General features: G+C 45.2%; 1 pseudogene; it reads left to right on the plus strand.

Moving 5' to 3' along the window:
• Window positions 1-18,707: 18,707 nt before the first annotated feature.
• Window positions 18,708-19,417, plus strand: LOC124656268 (annotated as a pseudogene).
• The last annotated feature ends 1,201 nt before the right edge of the window (window positions 19,418-20,618 follow it).

Here is a 20,618-nt window from a genome sequence, read left to right on the forward strand (position 1 = left end):
GTGGTATACCTCACTCCAGCTCCTAGAAAATGAGTGTTGGTGTAGAGGTTTTGCTTCGGTGGTCTTTTGCTTGCCCCGCTCCTCCTAGCAAGCTTGAAGTCTTGGTTTAATTTCTGGTGATTGTGAAAAGATGAGACAGCTCTAGCCGTTCACCTCGTTCTTGGTGTTCTTGGCTGTTCTTGATAACTTACCACAACCGCTCGTCGATGGATGAGCAAATGACTAGGGTTTGGCTTCCGAAAGCTTTTATATGGTGCTCCTAGGCTCTCCCCGGTCGACAGCCTTGGCCTCGGCTACTTTGGGTGACTCACCGATGCCGTGTGTGTGTTGTGCCACATGCACAAGCAAGTGGCTTGGTGGTGAGCATGCACACCCGCCGTGTGTGCCGCTTGTGTGTGTGTGTGAACCAGATCATGTGAATCTGGCTCGGAGAGGATCAGCTCTGCAGTAGCTGTGATATTATCCACCATTTTAACTTCTTTTAATCTGCCAAGTGGCTTTGCCACTTGGCATAATTTGTTCTTCTTCTTTGTGATTTTGTGCAGGAATCAAGAATGGATCAAAATGGACTTGGAGTTCATCATATACAAGATCAGATGAAGATGATCTTGTAGAGTTTAGTCTAGGATCAATAAATTGTAATTTTTTCTTTATTTTTCTTTCTTCTATTCTCGCCCATTTATGTGATGTGTTGTATTATCCTTTTATTTCACTTATGGATATTGTAATGACATTGTAATTTGTGTGATGATCAATAAAGCTCAAAGTTTTCTCTAATGAGCTTTTCTTTAATATAATTGTTCATCTTATTTATTATTGATCATTTACTTAATGAATTTCCTCAATTGAATTATTTAAGTAATTATTTAATGTTTGAATTTGAAATTCAAATTCAACCTTGGTTTGAATTTAATCATGTCATAACATTTAGAATTCAATCATGTGAACTCTCCCCTCTCTTCTCGAAAACCCTAAACTAGTGAAGTGAGAAGCAAGTTTGTCGCACTCTCGAAACCCTAACCCCGTAAGGTGTCGAGAGAGAAACTTGTCCCCCTTCGATGCAGCTTTTGTTTAAAAGCGCGAAATTTCCCTGAATTTACTATGCAATGCACATCCCTTTCTAAAATCTACCCCTCGATCGTCTCTAAACCTCGGGACATTACAGCCTTTCCCCTTAAAGAAAACTTCGTCCCGAAGTTGTGGTTGTAATACCCGAACAGCTCTGGGTATGTTTTCCTCGTGTCTTCCTCTTTTTCCCGTGTGGCTTCCCTCTCGGGATGATGCTTCCATTGTATCTTGCAATACTTGATCGCCTTATTTCTGAGTTGTTTCCAGCCTTTCCTCGAGAATCTTGGCCGGCTTCTCGATGTATGTCAAGTCCGGTTGTAATTCCAGCTCATCATGTGATATTGGTTCATCTGGGGTCTTCAAACACTTTCGGAGTTGCGACACATGGAATACATTATGAACTTGAGCTAACCTTCCTGGTAGATCCAACTCAAAGGCTAAACCTCGATTCTGACTTAGTATCTTGAAGGGTCCTATGTATCTAGGGCTCAATTTTCCTTTTACTCCGAATCTCTGAAGTCCTTTCATCGGGCTTACCTTAAGATATACCATGTCTCCAACTTGTGGCTCCCACGTCCTTCTCTTCTCGATCGGCGTAACTCTTTGCCGCCTCCGGGCTATCTTGAGCCTCGTCTCTCGATAATGTCAATGATTTGTTGTTTTTCCTTGACATAATCAGTGGTTGAACTCTTTGCTTGCTCCGGCTTCATACCAACATATGGGTGATCTACACTTCCTTCCATACAGTAGCTTCAAATGGTGCCATCTTGATGCTACTTTGATAACTATTGTTGTATGAAAACTCTGCTAAAGGTAGATGCTCCTCCCACGATCCTCCGAAGTCTAGGGCACAAGCCCTAAGCATATCTTCTAAGATCTGATTGGTTCTCTCGGTTTGTCCACCCGTTTGTGGATGATAAGCGGTACTATAATCCAATTTGGATCCCAAAGCTTCGTGGAGTTGCTTCCAAAATGCCGATGTGAACACGGATCCTCGATCCGATACTATCTTCTTAGGTACTCCATGCTTACTCACGATCTCCTTGATGTAAAGATCAATGAGTTTCTCTCCTTTGTCCCGTTGGTTTACCGCTAAGAAGTGTGCACTTTTCGTCAACCGGTCCACGATTACCCATATCATGTCCTTCTTTTTATTAGTCATGGGTAGTCCGGTGATGAAATCCATCCCTATTTCCTCCCATTTCCACTCGGAATAGGTAGAGGTTGTAACTTCCCCGCCGGACTCGATGTTCAGCCTTCACTCGCCGATGTGTATGGCATTCTCGCAACATATTGTGCTATCTCTCTCTTCATATTATTCCACCGTAATAGTTCCTTTAGATCCATATACATCTTTGTACTTCCCGGATGTATGGAATATGGTGTTTGATGAGCTTCTCGAGTATTACTTCCTTAATTTCAGCAATATCCGGAACGCAAATTCTTTTCCGGAACCATAATGATCCAGCATTCTCCACGATGAAATTCTCGATGGTCTTCCCTCATCTATTCTCCTCATCTCTTCTGCAATGAATGGATCGTCCAACCGACCCATCATTATCTCATTCTTCAGATTGACATTCAACTCATCGGCTACTTGCAACGCCGATAATCCTTCATGGGCTTCCTTCTCCCAAAGTTGTATTTGGGCTTGGCTTATTTCCTTCCTCAACTCCGGTGATATTTCTTGTTCTACTCCTCCGGTACTTTTTCTACTCGTGGCATCTCGCTACAACATTAGCCTTCCTCGGTGTGTAATTGATTGTCGCATCATAGTCCTTAATCAATTCTAGCCATCTTTTCTCGCCTCATGTTGAGTTCCTTCGAGTGAAGAAATATTTGAGGCTTTTATGATCCGTATAGAGCTCACACTTAGCTCCATAGAGAAAATGTCTCCAAGTTTTGAGTGCAAATACGATCGTCGCTAATTCCAAGTCATGTGTTGGATAGTTTACTTCATGAGGTCCGAGTTGCCTCGATCCATAAGATATCACTTTCCGATCTTGCATGAGTACACAACCCAATCCATGTTTGGATGCGTCACAAGACACGGTGTAGTCCTTGCCGACTTCGTGAACTCGCTAACACCGGTGCCGTGGTGAGTTTCTCTTTTAGAGTTTGAAAACTTTTCTCACACTCCTCCGACCACACGAATGGTGTGTTCTTTCTTAACAGCCTTTGTCATTGGTCCCGCTATCTTGGAGAATCCTTCAATGAATCTCCGATAATATCCTCGCCATTCCTAGGAATCCTCGGATCTCCTTGACAGCCTTCGGTGCTTCCCATTCTAGAACCGCCGCTACCTTGCTCGGGTTGACAGCGATTCCATCTTTGCTAATGACATGACCAAGAAATTCCACTTGATCTAGCCAGTAATTCACACTTACTAAGCTTGGCATAGAGTTGATGTTCCCTTAGTGTTTGCAACACTAACCTCAAATGATCGGCATGCTCGCCTTGTTCTTGGAATATATCAAGATATCATCGATGAATACGATGACAAACTTGTCTAGATATGGCATGAAGATCTTGTTCATGAGATTCATGAATATTGCTGGGGCATTGGTTAATCCAAAAGGTACTACAAGGTATTCATGGTGTCCATACCTTGAGACAAAGGCAGCTTTCGAACGTCCTCCTTCTTGATCTTTATCTCGGTGATAACCGGATCTTAGATCAATCTTGGAAAAGACTCCCGCTCCTCTTACTTGATCAAATAGATCTTGTATCCTTGGAAGTGGATACTTGTTCTTGATTGTGACGTTGTTCAGATTTCTATAGTCTCCGCACATCCTTCTTCCTCCATCCCTTTTATCCACGAAGATCACAGGTGATCCCCATGGTGAAACACTCTCTTGAATGAATCCCTTTTGTTCCAAGTCATCCAATTGCTCCTTAAGCTCTTTCAACTCCTTAGGCCCCATTTTATATGGTGCTTTGGCAATCGGAGCTGTTCCTGGAATTAGGTCGATAGTGAATTCTATCTCCCTATCTGGTGGCATACTGTAATTCCGCAGAAACACATCCCTGGAATTCATTTACTACAGGGATATCTTCTAACTTCACCTCCTTCATGCTATTCAGCCGTAGCTCCACTTCAATCCGTGTATGTTTGTCGCCTTGGTAGATCATTCTACTTCCATCGGGACTTTTCAAAGACACCGTCTTGTTTACACAGCCGATCAATGCTCCATTAGCTTCTAACCAGCTCATACCAAGAATGACATCAATGTCCTTCATCGGTAAAATGAACAAGTCCGCGTCAAACGCGCACTTGTTGATCATAATGACTTGTTTTTGTTTGGCATGGGTTACTACTATCGTTCCCCGCGTAAAGTATGGTTATGGGTGTATCTAACTTAGTGCAACTAATCCCATGTTTGATGATGAATTGTTGAGAAATGAATGATGTAGTTGCACCAAGTATCAAAAAGTACTTTGCCAGGATGAGTGAGTATCCGAAGCGTACCTATCACCGCCCGGTCGAGTTGACCACCTCCTCCAGACCGGTACAGCTCAGCTTGCCGAAGGGCTTCTTATTCTTCCAATTCCCTCCGTGTTTCCTCGATTTCCTCCTCCTCCGCATTGACCTCCTCCCGTGTTTCTCTTGGGGCAGTCCTTCAAAGATGTGCCCCTCCCGGCGACAACCAAAGCAAATAATCTTTGGCTTCTTACAGATCCTTGGCAATATGCCCCGTAAATCCACAGCTTCTGCAAACTATTTGATTTGCAGTCTGGAATGCCTGATTCTTCCTACTGCCGTAGTAGTTGCTGTTGTTGTTGTTATATCTGGGCTTGAAACTCAAGCTGGTGTTAGGCTTGTTACTAACAAACCTTTTAGGCTCATACTTGGCCTTCTTCCTCTTCTCTTCTTGCAGCTTGTTTAAAGTCATCTTCAAGAGTGATGGCTGCATCCACCAGCCTCTTGGAATTCCGTTGCTCTCATCATCCGCAGCCGCACTTTAAACTCGGGGACTTAACCCCTCGTAAATCTCTTTTTCTTCTTGTCCTCGGTATTAACTTCCTCAACCGCATACCGGACAGCTTCGAAAACTCCCCGACATAGGTCAGGATTGCCTTGTCCTTCCGCTCGAGACTCTCGAACTCTCGACGCTTTAGTTCCACGATACTTTCAGTGGACATTGGATTCCCCGAACTTCCTTGCGAACTCCTCCCGTGTAAATACCTTTCCTCGCCGGATACACGGCTACAATGTTGTCCCACCATGATGCGGCAGGTCCACACAACAGATGGGTAGCATATCGGACCTTCTCTTGGTCATTGCATCCAATGTTGTTGAGCTTGCGCTCGCATCCATCAGCCCAATCTTCCGCGTCCATCGGCTCGGGCGCGTATGCGAAAGATATCGGCTTGGTGTTCCGGAAGTCCGCTAACGAGACTCCCCGGTTCTCGTGTCTCTCCACCCTATTCTCGCCGCATCGGTCCCGAAGGAATTTGTTCTCGCAGCTCCAGTGTTACACGCCGCCTCTCTTCCGCCGCTTGCATGTACCGGATAAAGTTTTGCTGCGTCATGGGTGGTGGTGGTGGTGGAAACCGATCTCTCGGCTGCACCCTCAGCCTCTTCCTTCTCCTTTGCTTCGCGCTCCATGCGCCGCGCTTCGCCTCGTTTCCTAACGTTCCCGACATAATTCCCCTAGTTCTGCAACACAAGATGATACTCATAATTACTCCATGCGCAAGTTTTCTGAGCTCAACATTGTGCACATAACTAGTCACGCAATGGAAATCAAGAAGCAAATCCAAATCATACAAAACATATACCATATATTTACATACATAAGTGGTCTTATTACATAACTCAAGTCGATGTGAGTATGCAAACTCACTTATTAAAGTATATGTACAAATTTATACAAATGTTACAAACTATAATACACGTGGTACTTGTGTATTATAGCCACGCCTCCCTTGGTGGTCTTCTAATCAGCCTTCACTCCCGTACATTCCAGAGCTTCCATCCAGCCGAACGTGTCGTCCTCCCGATAGACCCCGGAACATAAGGTCTCCCCGTTGGCTTGTAATCCGAGTCCGATGATGATCCTAAGGAGAAATCGTTGTTCATGAACCGATCGTTGAGTGCATCATAATCCACCCATCGGGTGTACTCTCCTGTAGCCCCACCATAAGGATTACCAAAACCCATACCCGACTCAACCTGTGTCGGATATCCTCCATCCACTCCTTCATTACTAGGATAACTCTGGTTTTGGGTTGTTGCGTCATCATTCATCTCTCCATCATAGTACGCAGTAGTACTATGGGTTCCCGTATCATCTCCCCAACGCCAACCCCTGGAATTCTCGATTGGAGTCTCTGAACGCCGATTGTTTCCGGATTCCTCGCCTCCTTCGTATCCCCCATAGGAACTACCCGTATAGTTCCCGTGTGTAACATGTGTAGGTTCACGTGCAAGTGGATCAAAACCGATGTAGTCACCACCTGAGTAAACCGGTGTGTGTACCACATTCTCCATAGGTTCTTTGCCCCTACTCTCCTCCTTGGGTTCAGTGAACTCCTCAAGCATCGTATCAATAGCTCCTATCAGATGATTATTCAACTGAAAGAGTAATGATATGAAGTTACGGCTGTTGTCCATATATTTGGCTGCTTCAGCTGGGTTTACTTTTGGCATATTTGAAATGATTCAAGCATGGGATCATTATCTTCCTCCATATGAGGAATGTGGGTGAATTCGGAACCCATAAGCGCTTTCGTCTTATGCTCCCGAATGTCTGTTATGGCTCTCATAACAGCTATATGGTAGGCTGTATTGGTTGTCCTTGCTTCCCCAGCTGGCATGACTACGCTCAATCCCAAAGATTCGGGAAGTCGCAGTCCTACTCTGCACTTGGCCAACACCGGACCATCATAAAACATGTACTTCTTTACTGGAATCTGGGGATCGCACCCAAATTCTAGTAACATGGCTCGTAGGATATCTGGCTACCCTCCTTGGTACTCGCTCAGCCGTTGAATCCATAACTTTCACGTTTCTCCCCGGTCGTGAACTTGCCATGTTGGCCGTAGAATAGAAAGATTATGAGATTAGTAATAATGCATCATAATAGAGATAATAAAGAATTATCGCACTAAAAGATATGGTTGTTGTATTCTCAATTGAATATACACCATATTTTTAGAGAACTCTTTACTAATCCTATTTGACTCCTAACGTTTTAGTCCCATTTACTAGGTTCCAACCTAAGGTCAAAGCTTTTGCTCGATACCAACCGTGGTGACCCCGCATACCACCGCATGTTGTAGTATGCCGCCGTTGATATAACATTCGCGAAGTACCATTCCGCAAATATTACATCCCTCGCAGTAGTACAACGAACATAGCAGGGTCCATAACTCATTCACATATTATTACAATCATCATACACAAGTCGTCTCTGAGCTCCTCTTGGGTCCTAAGAGGATAACTCCCGGGTTCGAGGCGAACCCAACTTAACTTACAATACCATTGTCTCATTAAACTAAACATTTATTTAATCGAGCAGCTCCGTAGTAAGAGTTTGTGCTGCTCGGCTACTACTACTCCTCGATATCTCTAGGCTTGTTCTCCTCCGAAGCCTCCCCGGATCCGTAGACGATGATGTAGTCTACGCCTTCCACTCCTCCCGAAAGGTCCGGTTCCTCGTAGCCTATGATCTCGGCTCCATCATTGCCGTCGTAGTCCTCCTCCGTACGGTTCGCACAATCTAAGCATGGGGTTTAAGAGTGGTATGAGTACGAGCGTACTCAACAAGTTCATTATAGGTAAGAGGTGTTTTATGCACTAGCTACGATATTAGACCGTAAAGTCTAATACCAATGCAAGTTTTGATAAACATTTCTTCAAGAGGTTGCTTTTATTTCAAAGAGCTATGTCCGTCAGCCCTTCACCGGTTTACTAGAACTTCATGGAGCTCCTTTCCGGCCGCGTTCGCAGCTCCTCAATCCCGGAACAGGGAGTGACAGTCACGCTCTTACACTCGCAGAGGTGTGTTGCTTTACCCATAAGAGATCTTAACCTTGGTGCCAACCGGGCAGCTTTCCCGTCCACACTTCCTTCGGTGTGAGGCCCGGTATAAGGTCTAGCCAATCATGTTCCTCCGCTACCTCGAACACCCACCCTTTGTTGCATGCGCCGACCCTGGGTCCACGTCGGTCCCATTATTCCCGTAATTTCGTGGTGGACCCCGACCACGACAACAAGTGCCGGGCTCTTACCATACACTCCTACGCCGGTGGCCGCAACCCATCATAGACCGCATTACCGTGGGGAATTAGAATGGGATCCCCACCCTCCGGTTGTTCCGCAAGACACAACCGCTACGGCAAGCAATGCTTTACCGTGGGGAATTAGAATGGGATCCCCACCCTCCGGTTGTTCCGCCGTACACAACCGCTACGGTAAGCGCATCCGTTGATGAACGAGAGGTGGAAACACTTTTGACTACTCCGTCCCACTCCGGATCTTATGGTTAACACGGGTATTACGGCACAAGAATCATCGGCGACATTTGTTGTTTAATCCTAGATGGATATAAACCCGTGCAATGGAACCTCCACCATATCAACACAATCCATGGTTCCATTGCCCACCACATAGTCATATTCATAGTTATGAAAGTAGTGGTTTTGATTTTATGCAATAGTGATAACCATAATACTTTGCAAGTAATTTGATAGAAATACTCAAATGACATGAGCAAGTGATGAACTTGCCCGAACACCGCAAAGTTCTGCAGCTTGGAAGGTATGGACTGACCCTTGTCCTCTTGTTCTGAAAAATAGCATCATTGTCCGATAAGGGCAATGGTTAAAGAAGCAATAATGCATGATTCCAGCTTTAGGGTTTGTTTCCCCTTTCCGATGTCGTTGTTATTTTATGAGAGGTTAGATACTAAGAACATCTTAGGGATACTTGATTTAGGGTAAATCCAACCTTGAAATGTTGTCAAGGTGTTTTGAAGTCTAAAGGTATTAATGGACTTATTTTTATTATTGAAAAATATATGTGTGATTTAAATGATTATCTAAATCCTCAAATTAAGACTCATTCTTAATTGTCTTCAAAAATTCTCTTTGATATTTTATTTAGGTAGAGAATTTTATGCTGATACATTTTCATATTTTTATTTATTTTTTTGGAGTTATATTTTATTTTAGAAAATTCTTGGAAATTCTTGTTTAAATGGGTATTTTGGAAAATGCCCAAAATACCCCTCGGCCCCACTTGTCGAGAGACCGAGCTGGTTAGGTTGGACCAGCCCACCGGGCTCGGTCCAACCGACCCAGCCGCGTCGTCTTCTCGCCGAGTCCTAACCCTAATCCCCCTCTCGGCTCCTCGCGACGCCGAAATCGCCTCCGCCGTCGCCGCGATCCGGCCGCCTCCGGCCATCGCCGGCGACGAGATGGTGTGGATCCGGACCGCCTCTCGACGGCGGACATGGTGGTCCGCGTCGATCCGACGCTTGCGTCCCCGTTCGCTCGCCATCGACTCCCCGTGCGCCCGACCTTGGCGTCCGCCGCCACCGCGCGTTGGAGAAGCCGTGGACCTTCCTCCCGACGCTCCCCGTGGCGCGTGGTGCCGCGCCGGGGTGCCGTGGTGGTCGCCGTGGCTTGGCTTGGCCAGGCCCGGTGCCGCCGTGTGCACCGGCGTGCGCCGCCGTGGCCGCCGTGGTCATGTCGACCACCTCCTCCCCGTATGTGCTCCTCCTTCTCCTCTCGCTATCTGTTCTACCTCTTCACCTCCCTCTCGGATGCTCTGGCATCCCATGATTGTGCCGCCGCTTCTATACCTATGTGCTCTACCGCTTTGCTTGCCGTTGCCATGGATCCTAGCCGTGCTTAGCTTATTGCCGTGCTTGGCTTATCGCTGTGCTTGGCTTATCGCCGTGCTTAATCTTGTCCCCGGCTTGGTTGTGGTGGTAATTATTGTATATTTAACAAGTGCCGTTGCCTTTGAGCTAATTTCTTTAGTTCATATACATTATTATGCTCCATTGAGCTGTACTGCTGGCTTAGCAGAGTGATTTAGTGATGGAGTTACATGTGCTTTTCTTGTATATTGTGATCCTTTGGTTCATCAAGCCTTTGATGTGCTTCTGGATACAATTGTAAAGCCTGATGCTCTTATCTGTGTGGCAATTGTTCAGTTATTTAATTATCTGCTCATATGTGAATTGCCTAGAATGAGTTCTAGTATGCAGTAGCATGCTCTATCAAACCTCTGGTGTTCATATGATCACCGCTTGCTTGAAACAAACTTGCCCTTTGGTGTCTGTGCCTCACTGTTGCTCTCTTGTGTATCACACAGGCCTGGCCTGGTGTGTGCTGTTGCTTGCTTAAGCATCAATTGATGCCTGTCATGATCCATTTGATTATTGGCAAGACCCTAGTGCATCAATTGCTTGTCTGTTTCATTTATCTCGTTTATCCTTGCTTGATTAGATGGATAAATGATGTGAACCGAGATTCAATGATGATCATCTCAATGGATTTGGTAGGGTTAGATGGATGCCAACACCCGGTTGTGTACCCTAACCCTCCTTTTGAACCCTACCGGGTGATGATATCTCGTGCATGGTTTCTTTGCCGGAATTGGTTAAGGGTTGAGGTGATCCCGGCAAGCATACAAGTGCTGCCCTGGGATGGCTCCCCTATCTGATGGCTTGCTGTTGCTTACCAAATGTTGTCTGGTGATTCATTTATTGGATTTCCAGTAGCTTTTTGATGTTGAAATCAAATAGACAAAGATTTGTCTAATGTCTGATGGCCTTAGCTAGCTGTAGGTGCTAAGTGTGTGGATTAGGCTAGACTAGGATTTCATCTTTTGCTGGATTTCTTCAGTTATGCATCGCTTTGCATGTCCGATGTTCCCATAGGCTGATTTCCTAGAGTCTTTACCCATATTTGCTTGCACCAATTGGCTTGCTAGCCGCATGATGACACACACCGGGTATTCTACCCTCCCGTGCTCCCGTGATGCATTGTATGCTTATTTATGAGCAAGATATGATCTTGCTCGTGCTTTTGTGTGGTATACCTCACTCCAGCCTCCTAGAAAATGAGTGTTGGTGTAGAGGTTTTGCTTCGGTGGTCTTTTGCTTGCCCTCGCTCCTCCTAGCAAGCTTGAAGTCTTGGTTTAATTTCTCGGTGATTGTGAAAAGATGAGACAGCTCTAGCCGTTCACCTCGTTCTTGGTGTTCTTGGCTGTTCTTGATAACTTACCACAACTCGCCTGTCGATGGATGAGCAAATGACTAGGGTTTGGCTTCCGAAAAGCTTTTATATGGTGCTCCTAGGCTCTCCCCGGTCGACAGCCTTGGCCTCGGCTACTTTGGGTGACTCACCGATGCCGTGTGTGTGTTGTGCCACATGCACAAGCAAGTGGCTTGGTGGTGAGCATGCACACCCGCCGTGTGTGCCGCTTGTGTGTGTGTGTGAACCGCATCATGTGAATCTGGCTCGGAGAGGATCAGCTCAGCAGAGCCGTGATATTATCCACCATTTTAACTTCTTTTAATCTGCCAAGTGGCTTTGCCACTTGGCATAATTTGTTCTTCTTCTTTGTGATTTTGTGCAGGAATCAAGAATGGATCAAAATGGACTTGGAGTTCATCATATACAAGATCAGATGAAGATGATCTTGTAGAGTTTAGTCTAGGATCAATAAATTGTAATTTTTTCTTTATTTTTCTTTCTTCTATTCTGCCCATTTATGTGATGTGTTGTATTATCCTTTTATTTCACTTATGGATATTGTAATGACATTGTAATTTGTGTGATGATCAATAAAGCTCAAAGTTTTCTCTAATGAGCTTTTCTTTAATATAATTGTTCATCTTATTTATTATTGATCATTTACTTAATGAATTTCCTCAATTGAATTATTTAAGTAATTATTTAATGTTTGAATTTGAAATTCAAATTCAACCTTGGTTTGAATTTAATCATGTCATAACATTTAGAATTCAATCATGTGAACTCTCCCCTCTCTTCTCGAAAACCCTAAACTAGTGAAGTGAGAAGCAAGTTTGTCGCACTCTCGAAACCCTAACCCCGTAAGGTGTCGAGAGAGAAACTTGTCCCCCTTCGATGCAGTTTTTGTTTAAAAGCGCGAAATTTCCCCAGAATTTACTATGCAATGCACATCCCTTTCTAAAATCTACCCCTCGATCGTCTCTAAACCTGGGACATTACATCCAGCCACGCTTCGCGGGGACCGTCGAGGAGGACAACCTCGTCCCCGCATGCTCTCCAACCTTCTCCGCCGGGACTACGTCCACGGCAGCGACGAGGAGGAGGCGGTGATGGCGCAGACGTTCGCCATCAGCGAGGCGGAGGCGTGGGCCCGCTTTCGCCGTGAAGAAGCCGACGCCGTCCGCCAAGTACGGGAGTACGAGGCGGCCCACCGGGAGGCCCGCGTCCGCAAGGTCAAGCTCGAAATAGTCGAGCTTGACAAGGACGACGTGTGAAGACTTCACGCCGCCGACGATCTCCGCCAGCACCGGCACCGCCGCGCGCGCCATAGCTAGTAGGCCGCATTTTGCTCATTTTAGCTAGGTAGGTTGCCGGTGTACTAGTATAATGTCAATTCCCCGCAGTATGTACGTATCGATGCGCAATCGGAGCATCTATTTCATGTATGAACTATGATCATCGCCTAAACTTACCCGCGCCAATTTGAATTCCAGTTTTCAGTTTCATTTTACGGGTTCTATTCTACGCCACTGCGAAATTCGACAGAATTTGCGTTTTCGGTGAACTGAACTCGCGCTTTCGGTTTGCATTTTTCCGGGCTCTACTAGAGATGCTCTAACTCTCTTCGGGCACAATTCCCAAATCCTGAATCCCGAACCCGAAATTGCCGATCCCGAACCCAAATATCCCAAACCCGAAAAACCCGAGCACTTATTCGGGAGTGTGTTTCGATTTCCTGAAATGAATCTCCCGAAACTCCCGAAGAGCCCATCAACAACTATACAAAGGCTAGATTTCATCTAGCCCAGCCCAGCCCAAGTGGCCCGAGAGTAAACCCTAGACTACCAGTCTAGCTCTTCCACGACTCCACGCACGTAGCCTCTGCCCTTTCCTTACTCCCAGACGGCAAGACCCCCCACACCCCACTCCACCGCCACCACAACCTCACCCAGAGCTGCCGCTCACCACAACCTCACCCAGAGCCGCCGCTCGCCACGGCCTACCGCCTCCTCGTCGACACCTCCCCGTCGCAGCGCCGCTCACCACGGCCCACTGCCGTCTGCCTCCGATCGACACGGTGCGCAGCCGCCGCTCTCCACGGCCCGTCGCCTCCTCGTTGTTACCTCCCCATCGTCATCCACCCTCCATCCTCCTCGGCTCCTCGTCGTGGAGACCGGCAAGCTGCTCTCTGGCGCGTCGTGGAGACATGTAGAAACGATGATGAAAGCCTGAATCTCCCTTTCTTCTTTTGTTCAGTATATAAATCGGGATTTTCAGGATAACCCGAACTGTCAGGTACCCGAATTGTCGGGAGACAAAAAAATTTGATGAATTTTCGGGTGTCATTTTCCAGGTCCCGAATTTTTTTATCCCAAATTTTCGGGATTTCCCGAACGCCAGAGAGAGGGGTAACAAAGGTAGCTTTGCAGATGTTACATGTATGGTAAAACAACACAACACGTCAAAATAAATGATATAGAATTGTTTTGGGTTTATTATGGTGACTTTCTGTAAGGGTATATTGCCCCTATGTGTGGTTTTGGTATTTAATGACAACCCCTATGGACTAATGTTTTCATTGAGTTTATATGAAGGAATATTCCATAGGTACTACTTGTATTCCATGTGTTGGATTCAAGTATGGATGCCATGAAGATAAAGGTATACCTTGTGTATTGGCATCAAGATCATCGGTTTGAAGATACATATGTGATATGATCAAGAAGAAGAAATGAAGATGGAGTTCTTATGTGGAACTCAATATTAGCCATGCTCTATCTTATGAGAGTATGAGAAGGTACAAGGTTAAGTCGGGCAAGTTCAAGATGAGCATCTCAAGTGGATCACATGCTTGAAGCTTGCCGTCCATTTGGTGATAATGGACATGTGAAGATGTGCATCAATAGAGCTTTCCCATCATGGTGTATGGGGGAGCATTTGTGAGTCTTCACGAAGCGACGATGATCAAGTGAGGCATTCCGGTTTGAGTGGAGCTTGAAGAGCTATCATCAAGATCAAGCGGGATGCGCAAGGCAAAGGTATGGCCTTGCTAGGTTTTCCTTTTACCGGTCTCAAGGTGGTTGTTGGGAGACCGGATTATAGGATAGATAGCCGCACTATTAAGAGGGGCTTTCGGTTGAGTAACTTGATCACATCGTCTTAGGGAGCACAATCATTTGCATACTTTGCATATCCTTATATATTGCTTCTTAGTGTTTCTCTGTGTGAGGTTCTTGAGCTTGTTGCTAGCTTTACAACAAGCCCAAGTTCATCGAAAACGGAATCCGCATGCATCTTCTATTGCGTTTTCGAGTTTGGACGTCTTCACCGTTTCTTGACGGTGGGAGACTCCCTCTCTAAAATCATCTAAAATATTCTGTGAGGAGTCTCCATATTTGTTGGGGTTCTATTCGTCGTTATCTTTCCAACAAAATTGGTTTCATGTCAATCGGAGTTCGGGGGCATTAGTTATTAAAGAAAAAGGAAAAAGGGAAAAGAATAAAAAGGAAAAGAAAAAAGGGGGAGGGGCAGCCGGTCGGCCGGCCGGCCTGCCGGGCCACGCGCCGGCCCACCCGGTCGTGACCGGCCCGGGCGCTGCTGCCATCCGGGCAGCCTCCAGTGGCATGTTGGCCCACGACCGGCCGAAGGCCCGGTCCGCAACCGGCCTGCCCGGCGCGCCCCCCGGTCCGGCCGGAATGCCAACTGGGCCACCTCACCGCCGCGCGGCCCATGCGGCCGCCTCCCCCGCGCGGCCTGCTCTCCGCGCCACCCGTGCGCTACTGGGCCGCCTCCCCCGCGCGGCCTGCCCTCAGCGCCGCCCGCGCACTGCTGGGCTGCCAGCTCGCCCCGCGCGCGCCTATCCGCCGCCCGTGGGCGCTTTCTGCTCAGCCCGGTTGCTGGGCCGGTCCGACCGGGCTGCACGCTGGCCTGTCCGGCTGCTGCTCCGGTCGGCCGGCCTGGTGGCCGGCTGGGCCGTTTTTCTGCCCGTTTTTTATGCGTTTTTCACCCTGTTTTCTCCCCAACGGTTATTTCTTCCTCCCCCACTATAAATACCTTTCTCCCACCTTGAGACAAGTAGTTCTTCCCATTCTCTCACCTCCATTGTTCCATTTTGAAGAACTTGCTCTCCCCTTTGATTCCTCCAACCATTCTTGCTCATTCTTGAGGATTTGAGAGAGGAGATCTAGATCTACACTTCCACCAAACCGTTTCTTCTCTAAGTGAGGGAATCTCTTGGGATCTAGATCTTGGAGTCTTTGGTTGACTTTCCCCCTTGTTCTTCCTCTCCAATCTCATCCTAGCATTCGTTGCTTTGGTGGGATTTGAGTGTGAAGGACTTGAACACCTCCGGTGTTCTTGCTTTGCATCATTGCATAGTGTTGAGCTCTCCACCACGATTTGTTCGAGTGAGAGACCGTGAGCTTCTTACTCTTGGAGGGTGACCTCCTAGTTGGCTTGGTTGGTGTCCCGGTGATCTCTTCGTGGAAGATTATGAAGGGGCACGGGCTTCTCCTTCGTGGAGCTTGTGAAGTGGTTGTGGAGCTTGTCATCTCCGGAGCAGAGGAAAAGCTAACCATAAGGAAAGGGCCATTATCCTTCGTGGGTGTGGTTCGGAGAATAGGGTGAGCCTTCGTGGCGCGAGGAATCCTTCGTGGGACCTCCACTCCTCCAAACGTGACGTACCTTGTTGCAAAGCAAGGGAACACGGGAATACATCCTCGTCTCCGCGTGCCTCGGTTATTTCTATACCCGAGCTCTCTTTCCTTGTGATAGCCATCGTGCTTGAAGTACATATATCTTGCTATCACTTGTGCTACATATATCTTGTGCCTATGTTGCTTAGCTCTAGTTGCTATTGTTACACTTAGTTGAGCTTAGCATATTTAGGGTTTGTGCTTGTAAACTAAACGATAGTTTAATTTCGCATTCTTACAAGACAAATCCGCAAGAGTTTGTAATTGCCTATTCACCCCCCCCCCTCTCTAGGCGACATCTCGATCTTTCACTTTCATGGGGTATATTTAGAAGTACAATGGAGGGAATAGACTTGGACTACAAGATGGTTCTGAATCTAGTCTATCTCTATTCTCTAACTCACACATATTATAACATAACAATGATTCAACTTAGCTGTTGTAGTACAGGCAGGCAGTTCCTAGCGACCAAGTTACACAACGATATTGATTACAAGATATAACACTGGGTATAATAAATCGGCACAGAGTTAAGGAAGTTACTAGACATGCACAATTTCTTTTGGTTTAACTCTTGTCACAGATTGCAGCTCTTTTTGTAGCTGATATTCCGCATAATGTGTAAATTGTTAAAGCAAATATTGGTCACTAATTAAGCCGAAAGTACTTTGCATAGAATTGTAGTTAGTAGTCAACAAGAAGAAGGCATTTGCTTGCCTTCATATCATTTGATTATGACATGATGTCAGTGTAAAAATCCCCTCAAAACTTGTCCAGATGTTCGAAAGGATCTATCTTGTATTGATGCATATAGTTTGTTACTTTTCCCCTTTGAGTGATGCAGTACTTTGTATCAACATTCCTAGATACAAAATCAACCGTATATGGGATTCTAGAATGGAAGAATGTGCCGGGTATCGATATTGTTCATGCTAAGATTGGTAGCTATTTATTTTATAAATTAGTGTTAAAAATAAATATTATCAAAATTATACATGAACATTATTTTAAACCACTTGAACATTTATTTTTATATAGGTGAAAAGTTATATTGTTCATGCTAAGATTAGTATCGATATTGATCATGCTAAGTTTTTGTTTTCTTAAACATGCACTTATTTCAAAACATGAAACTTCCTTAACCATGAACATTTTTTACACAACATAAAAATTAAGTGCATAAGAAATACAAAAGAAAAATAAAAATCGTAAAAATAAAATAAAGAAAATAAGAAAGGAAAAAATAATAAAGAAATAAAAACAAAGAGGAAAAAAATAAAAAATCATTTTTTTAGAATTAATTGTGCCTCAGCTGGCCCGGTCAATTGACTCCTGTTTGCCTTTTTAGGAGGCCTTGTTTGTTGCTACATTTGCCAGATTTTTTACCCTGGTGGGCGGTGGCGGGGCCTCCTATACACCGACCGGGTCGGTGCGGACGCGGTGTTGCACACCCCCGACCCGGTGGTTGTGTAGTGGGCCCATCAGGTAAGGTTGTTTTTATTTTTCTTATTTTATTTCTTTTTCTTTTCTGTTTACATATTTTTGTTTTTTTTAAAGATGATTTTTCTATTCCGTTTTTATATCTGGAACTTTAATTTTTATCTTTTTTCAAAATTTGAATATTTTTTTAGATTGAACATTTTTCAAAATTTGAACATTTTTTAGAATAAACATTTTTTCAAAAATTCGGTTTTTCCCAAAATTTGAACATTTTTGTGAAAAATGAACATTTTTTAATTTGAACAATTTTCGATTATGAACTTTTTCCGATACGAATAATTTTTAGCTTTGACATTTTTCATTTTGAACACTTTTCAAATTTGAACTTTTTCGAATTTGATCTATTTTCAAATTTGAACTTTTTCGATTTTGAACAAAAAGAAAAATAAACAGAAAAGAAAAGGAAACAAAAAAGAAAACAGAAAAAAGAAAAAGAAAAAACAGAAATAGAAATAGAAAACGAAAAAAGAAAGAAGGTGAAAATGGGCCAGATCGAATACCCGACCAGGGTGTGCGGTGCCTGGTAGCACCGACCCGGTCGGTGTATAGGCTTTTCCGCGGTGGCGGTATCTCTCGATCTAGTGGGCCGGGTTGAACCTTATATGCGGTAGAATGCAGCGCAGACATCTCTTTCTCTTCGCTCCGTCGAATCCAATCTACAGAGATACCAAACAAAAGAGCAATGGCGCAAGCCAAGGGGGTGGATGGGCTGTCGCCGAGGATTTCCACTTCTGAATTTGACATTGGGGAAGCCAAGGAGAAAGGAGGTGAAGCCAAGAGGTGGGATGAGGTGTCGCCAAGGATTTCCACTTCTGAATTGGAGACTGAGGAAGCTAAGGAGATGGGTAGTGAAGCCAAGGGCATGGTTCGGTCTGAGCTCTACTCCTTTCTCGATCTTATCTCCAAGGGACGTCATGAAGCTAAAAGCCGAGTCGAAGCTGAGGATTAACTCCTATAGCAGGAATGAGATCCAGATCCATATGGATGACATGCACAGCGAAGTGAAGAGTTTGCTGCAGATGATTGAGAATCAGGCTCCAAGGAATGTCGATTTCCAACTGAAGTCAATCTTGAAAAGCTTGAAGCAGATTTACGCTGTGTTGTTGGACGAGGTGTCACCGACGATTTCGACTTCTGGGTTGGAGATTGAGGAAGCCAAGGCCGGGGAGGGGTGAGGTATTGCCCACTTCCGCTAAGACAAACTTGGAGTTGTTGCGAAAGGAAGCCATTATGCACAAGGTACTGACTGAGGAGGAGTCCTTTGATGGGTACCGACGTGGCTGGGTATCAAATTGGTCCGCATCGCACGGTACCTTCACAGAGATGACGACATTGAGTTCTATGCACTTCACACACAGTACAACGGGAGACACTCCATTTGCTGCTTTCGTCTCCAGCACTCTACAGATGTACTCCATCAAAGTCGCTGAAATAAAAGACCTCTTGAATTGCAGTGGCCACTGCGAGTGTTCGGTGTGGTGGCTGCCAGGGACACTGTGGATCGCAATCGTAACATTCTCTTCTCCCGTTGGAGAGATGACTACCAAGAACTGAACCAACATGATCCTTTTCTACGCTTGACTGGCCCGTCTCGTGCAATTGTGACCGAGGAACCTGTTCACGTGGAAATCGAGCTGAAAGTGAAGGGCAAAACAAAGTCTGAAGATAGAGTGTTGATGAGTAGAGTCTGGTATTACTGCGATAGGTTATGTACTCTATATACCCCTCTCGTCGGGAAGTTTTGCACTCTAGTGTTAAGCTCTGAAGAGCTTGAAAATTCAGTCCAAGCCACTATCGTGGGTGTCCGCGTTACTGAAGGTATGCCATGGCCTTTTGAGTATGGAGGCCGAGCTGTTTGCTACTCTCCACCTCGGAAAGGAATATTGCCTGATTCTAAACACACTACTGCGCCCTCATTTTGGCAAGTTGTGGGGAATTGAACTCACAATCTAACACAGCAGCATACATGCGCGCGCCATTACACCACACACCATGTTATTGCAAATAGTAGGACATAGTTTTATTATAGGAGTTACGCGGAGGAGTAACCTGCAACCGTACATTGTTCATAATAGCTTACAGTAATACTATATTGCAAAAGCATAAGCACAAGAGCTGCCAGTACAGATTTAAAATGTGGAAACAATGCATATTGAAAAAAAAACATAGCAACTAATATAGCAACACGTGGGGAATCAAAAAATTATTTTAGCTCATAGATATGGGTGTAATGCATCGAAGCACTTGATATAAATCCCACCCATTGTTCGTTAGTGGTTTTCACATGTGTTCAACTAGCTATTACAGTGCAACGTGCGACGTGCGACACTAACTACTAAATCGAGAGCAGAGCACTCTATGACGGCATGCAATACAGGTGTGTATATCGACGAAGAGAACTGTGTCGTAAGGCCCGGAAAGCTCAAGCAATTCATCGACGCGCACTTGCGCGACAGGTCGCACATCCGTAGCTGCCACTGCGACCCCTCCTTCTTTGTTTCGAACATGAGTGGGCGCATTGAAGGCCGGGGCGCCCAGCAGTTGTGCTTGAACAGGTATTCACGGTGAGTTGTGCTTGAAACGTATTCACGGTTTAATACATACTAGCATAATACCCGTGCGTTGCTACGGGTAGACAAGCGTTGAGCCAATGTTTTTAGGAAAACAATTATATTTTTTATTATTGAACCAAAATAATCATCGGAAACACGTCTTTTTTGTTCTTCCAAATTAAAACATGCTCACGTGAAATTGCTTCATCGGGCTCTATCATGTTCATGTGTTACTAAAATCTTTGTAATTTGTTGCCTTTTCTCTGCAATCACCATATCTTAATTTTCTACTGTCAACACCTTGAGACGTGACTGGATATTTGGTTCCTTACAAAAAGACGTGTCCATAGACGGAAGTGACCACGTGAATTTTTCCGATCGAGAGACTTTGCTAGTTTTTTTCTTTACTGGGAAACAGTCACATCGGTCTTACTTGAACATGAATATTATAACAAATCCTTCTATACATAAAATAAACTAAAAAGTAGTAGTCGTTCCAATTTTTTTACGTGACCATATACTATGTCTAATGCAGTGTACTCATGAGTCGCTCCAATTAACTTTGGCAGAAGGGAGTACATTTTCTTTT

The sequence above is a fragment of the Lolium rigidum genome, chromosome 5, assembly GCF_022539505.1.
Source record: "Lolium rigidum isolate FL_2022 chromosome 5, APGP_CSIRO_Lrig_0.1, whole genome shotgun sequence".
Classification (NCBI taxonomy): domain Eukaryota; kingdom Viridiplantae; phylum Streptophyta; class Magnoliopsida; order Poales; family Poaceae; genus Lolium; species Lolium rigidum.